Genomic DNA, 6,687 nt, shown 5'->3' with positions numbered 1-6,687 from the left:
GAGTGACTGTTGTTGGGAAGAAACTCAGGACTCAGTCCTGAGATGTCCAAAGTATATGAGAAGCATCTCTTTTCTTGAGAAAAGTCTATGAAAATGGCTCTTTGTATGGTTTTAGGTGTAATCCTGTTTTCCTATCCCCCAGGCATATGAAACTACCTGGCAGTAGAGGGGCTGGGAAGAAAACTGGGTCATGAAAACACCCAGATTTGAGGTGAGACCATTTTCCAGGGACTCAGCCTCTAGAGAGACTAAGGCCCTTTCCCTTCTCTCTTCAGGGGTTGTTGATTCACCACTAACTCAATACTAGAGGGAAAAGGGGCTCTGTTTTCCAAGAAGCTAAAGTCTGACACAAAGCTCCTCTGGAACACAGACTTTGTGGAAGTTAATGTTTTAAGGGAAGCCCAACTTTTATGAGAAATAATGTGAAGAAATCGATGCATCTCAACACAATGCTGAGAAACAACCGAGCAGATGGCTTAAAAACCCCAGCTTCCAAAGACTTGTCTAAGGGCTAGCAACCAAAATCTTCCCTGGGACTACTCTGTAACTAACCCTGGTTTCTGCTTGGGGCTGTGTGAGGGACAACACATGTGTGTACATATACGTGGGATTCACTGTAAGAGCATGACACACCCTTTTCCTATGCTAGTGCCCAAGGGCCTGAGCCCAGCCTCTGGTTCTTGGTGCCAATGACCACAGAGGTATCGATGCACAATCATCGTGCCCAAGGGCTGTGGTACGGGGCTTCCTAGTACTCTTCCTTGATTAAAAATTATGGGGGCAGCAGGTGGTGTGGTGGTTAAGGGCACTGGACTCCCACATGGCCGACAGGCAATGTGCGAGAAGATACACGTATAAGAGTCCAGGACCTGGCAGCTTGCTTTCTCACTTTCCCTCTCTCTCATTCTGTCCCTCCCTGGTCAAATTTAAATAAATAAATAAAGTTAAATAAAATAATAATTAAAATTATTTTGGGGGAACAGCGGGTGGTATAGTGGTTAAGGCACTAGACTCCAACATGGTTGACTACAGTTCGAGTCCCAGACCCAGCAGCTTGAAAGTCACTCCAGGCGCATGTGCATGTGTGCCCCAAATCCAAGAGAATGGAAAAAGGATAGGGGTGTGGTCATCTCCCCTGGGGAGTGGGGTGATTTCTCGCTTTTGTCTGTCTCTCTGGCCAATGCATGCGCCCTATAGTAAAATAGCTTAAAAAAAATATAATTTGGGGGCTGGCTGGTGGTGCAGTAGTTAAGGCAGCAGGATCCCACATGGTGACTATGCAGTTCAAGTCCCGAAGGCTTGGTAAATGTACCAAGTGTATATGTGCCCAGAATCCTGAAAGGAGACAAAGATGGAAGAGGTTTTGTGGTGTGACTGTCCTTTTTGGGGAGTGTTTTCTAACATTCCCTCTCTTTCTGTCCAGCACATGTGCCCTCTGGTGAATTAAAAAAAAAACAAAACAAAACTGCTGTGACAGATGGTGAAATCAGGTCACCTCCAGTTCATGAGGGACCACTAAACAATAGAAGAACTCTAAAGACTCAGGACACAAGAAATCACACCAGATATCTTCAAGATGGTCTGTCATATGCATGCATGAAGTTGCTATAGGTTTAAGTAAATTACTCAAGACTGACGTATACCCAGAGCACCAAGTCACTAAAGAGCTATCGTGCCTATACACCGGGCAAGAGCCGCACTGTGGAGCAGCAGTGCCGTTCTCTTGTCTTTGGAGAATATTATGAACACATCCTGACGCCTTTAGAACCGTGAACTTGTTTTTTATAAAGAATTATTTTATTGAATTTTATTTATTTTCTTTATTCATTTTAATTTGACCAGAGAGAGAAAGAGAGAAAGAGAGAGAAAGTGAGAAAAAGAGAGAAAGAGAGAGAAGGTGAGAAGGCAAGCCGCCAAGTCCAGGACTCAAAGCTGTGGTCAGCCATGTGGGAGTCCAGCACCCTTAACCATCACGTTAAATGCCGGTCCCTAGGATTGTGAACATTAAATGTGGATAGAAAAAATAATATGAGACCAGCAGGTGGCATAATGGTTACATTGCTGGACTCCTGCGTAGTCAACTGCAGTTTGAGTCCTGGGCCTGGTGGCTTAAAACTCAAAGCCAGACACGTGTGCATGGGTGCCCTAAGTCCCAAGAGAACAGAGAAGGGATTGTGGTGTGGCCTCCCCCTACCCCGGGTGATTTCTCACTTTCTGTCTGTCTCTCCGGTGAGGACACACACCCTATAGCAAATTATCTCTCTTACAAAAAAAAAAAAAAAAAAAAAATCTTGCTCCAGGATGTTGCAAGTCAGGAGCAATAGGTATAGCCATACCATTCTGTAAATCACAAAATTAAACTAAAACTGTATCTTAACTAGGACTACAAAAAATAATTGTAGGGTTACGGAGGCCCAGGTTCCGATCTCAGCCCAGCTGAACAGACGGGGCAGGTAAGAGCATGCTGGTGACCCTGGCTGGTCTGGCGGCTAGGGTGGGGAGTATCACAGTGTGCTAAGACCCTGTTAAAGGGAATCTTTTTCTCATGAAATAAACAAAACAAAACAAAACAAAACAGTGTGCTAAATTTTACGGGAAAAAGGGATAGATGAAAGGCATATTTGTATTTGCTTAAGAAGCGCCTGTGTTGCCGGGCCAGCGCTTTGAGCTCACAATCCTCCTGCCTCAGCCTCCAGGGCCGCTGAGATTACAGGTGCACGCCAGCATCTGGTTAACTGTAAGAGGCAGCCAGGATAAGATTGAATGGGATGGGGCAATGGCCAAACTTGTTCTAGAACAAACAGAGAAACCTCTCGTTAACTTTAGCATGAATGTTAGTGGATATGCTGGAGGCCTTCTGACCACTCTAGCTGCTAAACCACAATGGCGCTGTGTGACAGGTGGGCAGAAAGTCAGATAAAGGGGCAGCGGGGGCCCAGCTGTGGTGATGTGCTCTGCTAAGATACTGTGTGACCTGAACACCAGGGGCCATCGTGCATGCCTGTAATCTGTATGAATCCAAGAGGCTGAGGCAGGTGTATTGCAAACTGAGGCTGCCTTGGGCAACATGGCACCCTGTCCAAAAAAGAGGTGCCACATGCCTATAATTCCAGCTTGGAGGCTCAGGCCGGAGGATAATAAAAGCAATACCCTGAATTTTTTTTAAATATAAAAACATTAAGTAAATATCTACGGCTTTGTAAACGTCACCAAGATATCAGGCAGACATGGATTCATATAGCTCATTCTCAGGCAAACCTAGGAGGACACGTGCAACATGGTCATTCGAACTCTGGGTTTAAACTCCAGGCACACTTAAGATGCTAGGACTCCACACTCGCTCAATTAAAAACATCACGACTACAGTATTCTGAAAACACAAGTCAGGAGAAACTGAAGGGTCTTTCTTCTAACTTTGGCTATTTAAAAACACTAACATGGGGACCAGCAGTTAGCGTAATGGCTATGTCGCTGGATTCCCACGTAGTCGACCGCAGTTCGTGTCCCAGACCCGGTGGCTTAAAACTCACACCGGGCATGTGTGCGTGTGTGCCCAAGATCCTGAGAGGAGAATGGAGGAGAGGGGATTGCGGCGTGGCCATCCCCCCTGGGGGGTGATTTCCTGCTTTCTGTCTCTCGCTCTGTCTGGTGAGTGCACGCGCCCTATAGCAAAAACCTTTCAAAAAAAAAAAAGGACCCACTAATATGGTGGGACCAGCAGATGGTGTGATGGTGGAGGCGCTGGACTCGCATGTGGCGGAGTGAGCTTTGAGTCCCGGACCTGGTAGCTTGCTTTCCCACTTTCTTGCTCTCTGTTTCTCTGTCTGTCTAGGGTAAGGGCATGTGTCCTATACTAAATGGAAAAATAGTAACGATGATAATTAAAATTAAATCTTTTTTTAAAAAAATGAAAATGGGTAAAACCATGTCTTATAACCTCATTTTCTTTACTTTTTTTTTTTTTTAAAAAAGAACTATTTTATTTATGTATTTACTAATTTTAATTTGACCAGAGAAGAACAAAGCAAGAGAGAAAAAGAGAACAAGCTGCCAGGTGCAGGACTCGAACTGAGGTCAGCCATGTAGGAGTCCAGTACCCTTAACCACCATGCCACCTGCTGCCCCCATCTTTACTTTTTTTTTTTAATGTTTAGGATATTTTATTAAAGTATAAAATTGTTGAGAAATAACGGGAACCAGCAGTTAGCGTAATGGCTATGTCGCTGGACTCCCACGTAGTCGACCGCGGTTTGCGTCCCAGACCCGGTGGCTTAAAACTCATGCCGGGCGCGTGTGCGTGCGTGGCCAAGATCCCAGGAGGAGAATGGAGGAGAAGGGATTGCGGTGTGACCATCCCCTCTGGGGGGTGATTTCTCGCTTTCTGTCTCTATGTCTCTCTCTGTCTGTCTGGCGAGCGCACGCGCCCTATAGCAAAAACCTCTCCAAAAAAAAAAAAATTGTTGAGAAATAAGATAAATAGAAAACCAAAGTAAATATTTACCAAAACACTGATAATACTACTCAAGTCACACACACATAATAATGCAGAGGAGACTTTAAAAGTTTATAAGAGGGGCCAGCAGGTTGCATGGTGTTTAGGGCACTGGACTCCCACATGAGTGACCATGGTTCAGGTCCTGGACCTGACAGCTTGAAAATCACGCTGAGTGTATGTGCATGCATGCCCAGGAAAATGGAAAAAGGACTGTGTGCATAGCCATCCCCCTAGAGGATGATTTCTCACTTTTCCTCTCTCTCCTCAGTGAGTGCACGCGCCCTGTGGCCACAACCCTTAAAAAAAAAAAAAGCCAAGGGGCCAGCAGGTGGTGTGGTGGTTAAAGGCACTGGATTTCCACATGGCCAGCTACAGTTCGAGTCCCAGACCTGGTGGCTTGCTTTCTTGCTTCCTTTTCTCTCTGATTCTCTCTGGTCAAATAAAATAATAATAAAAACAACAAATGGAATTAAATAAATAAGTAATTTTTTTCCAAAAGATTGTCTTTTTTTTTTTTTAATTTCAACTTCATTTAATTTTTTGACCAGATAGGACAGAGTGAGAGAGAGAGAGAGGGAGGGAGGGAGAGAAGGAGGGAGAGAGAGGGAAAGTAAGAAAGCAAGCCGCTAGGTCTGGGACTCGAACCGCAGTCAGCCATGTGAGAGTCCAGTGCCCTTAATCATCACGCCACTTGCCAGACCCAATAAATAATCTTTATTTAAAAAATAATTATTTATTTAATTTTATTTATTCATCCATTTATTTTAATTTGACCAGAGAGAGACAGAGAGAGAGAGAGAGGAAGTGAAAAAGCAAGCCACCAGGTCCAGGACTTGAACTGTGGTCGGCCATGTGGGAGTGTCCAGCGCCTTAACCACCACGCCACCCGCTGGTCCCAATAATCTTAAAAAAAAAAAAAAAAGGCCAAATATGTACACTAAATTGCTTCAGGATGAATATTAAAGATTACAACAAAGGGGCCAGCCAGTGGTGTGGTGTTTACAATAGCTGGATCCCATATGGTCAATTCTGTGGATCAAGTCTTGGGCCAGTAGCCTGAAAATCATGCCGGGTGCATGTGCATGAGTGCATACCCAAAATTCTGAGAGGAGGAAGAAATGAGGAGGGACTGCATGACTCTTCCCATGGGAGAGTATTTTCTCCCTTTCCCTCTCTCCGGCAAGTGCACTGTCCTCTGGCACATTTAAAAGGTTGAAACAAAGGAAATCCTGACAGGTAGGGTAAAAAGGAGACTGATCTCCTAAAGCCAATATTCCAGGTGGATAAACGGTGTTACTGTCTATCCTGCAGGCAAAGTTGTTCATTTTAAGAGAAAAACATTTTGGTAGGTTAAATCATAAGGTAAGCTGATAAAGGAGAAACTGGAATGTGTTATTTAGTCATTCGGAACTTATATAAACCATTTATTTTACTCTTTCACATGTAGATGGCTACAATATAGCAGCTTAACACATTGGGTAAGTAGTTTCTTTCCAGGAGAACAGTATTATTAGAGAGAGACATAGCAAGAATTTAACAACCTACTAGAAAATCTGAGAATAAACAAATCATAATTTAAAAGAGATACACTTTACATGTTTATTCAAAGTTTACATGAAGGACCAGCTAGGTGGTATGGTGGTTAAGGCAGCTGGATACCACATGGCCAATAGTTCTAGTCCTAGACCTGGTAGCTTCAAAAACATACTGGGTGGGTGTGCCTGCACACCCAAAATCTCACAAGGAGGAGAATGGAGAAGGGATTACAGTGTAGCCAGAATGGAGAAGGGATTTCAACCTGGTCATCACCCCCAGGAGGTGATATCTCAACGCCCTCCCCCTTTTCTCCCCCTATAGGGCACGTGCGCTCGCCAGAAAGACAGAGAGAGACAGAGAGACAGAAAACAAGAAATCACCTCCCAGGGAGGATAACCATGCCACAATCCCTTCTACTCCATTCTCCTCTTAGGATCTTGGGCGCGCGCGCGTACACACACACACACACACGCCTGGCTTGAGTTTAAGCCACCAGGTCCGGAACTCAACCACAATGGGAGCTCAGCGACATAGCCATTACACCAACTGCTGGTCCTGAACTTCCCCCTTTCTCTGCTTCTCTCTGGTGAAAGCACAGGCCGTATAGCAAAACTTAAAAAAAAGAAAAAGAAAAAGAAAATTATGTGATAATTTCT

Source organism: Tupaia chinensis, unplaced genomic scaffold, assembly GCF_000334495.1.
Source record: "Tupaia chinensis unplaced genomic scaffold, TupChi_1.0 Scaffold144899_1, whole genome shotgun sequence".
NCBI lineage: Eukaryota > Metazoa > Chordata > Mammalia > Scandentia > Tupaiidae > Tupaia > Tupaia belangeri.
Note: the sequence above shows the minus strand (reverse complement) of the source record.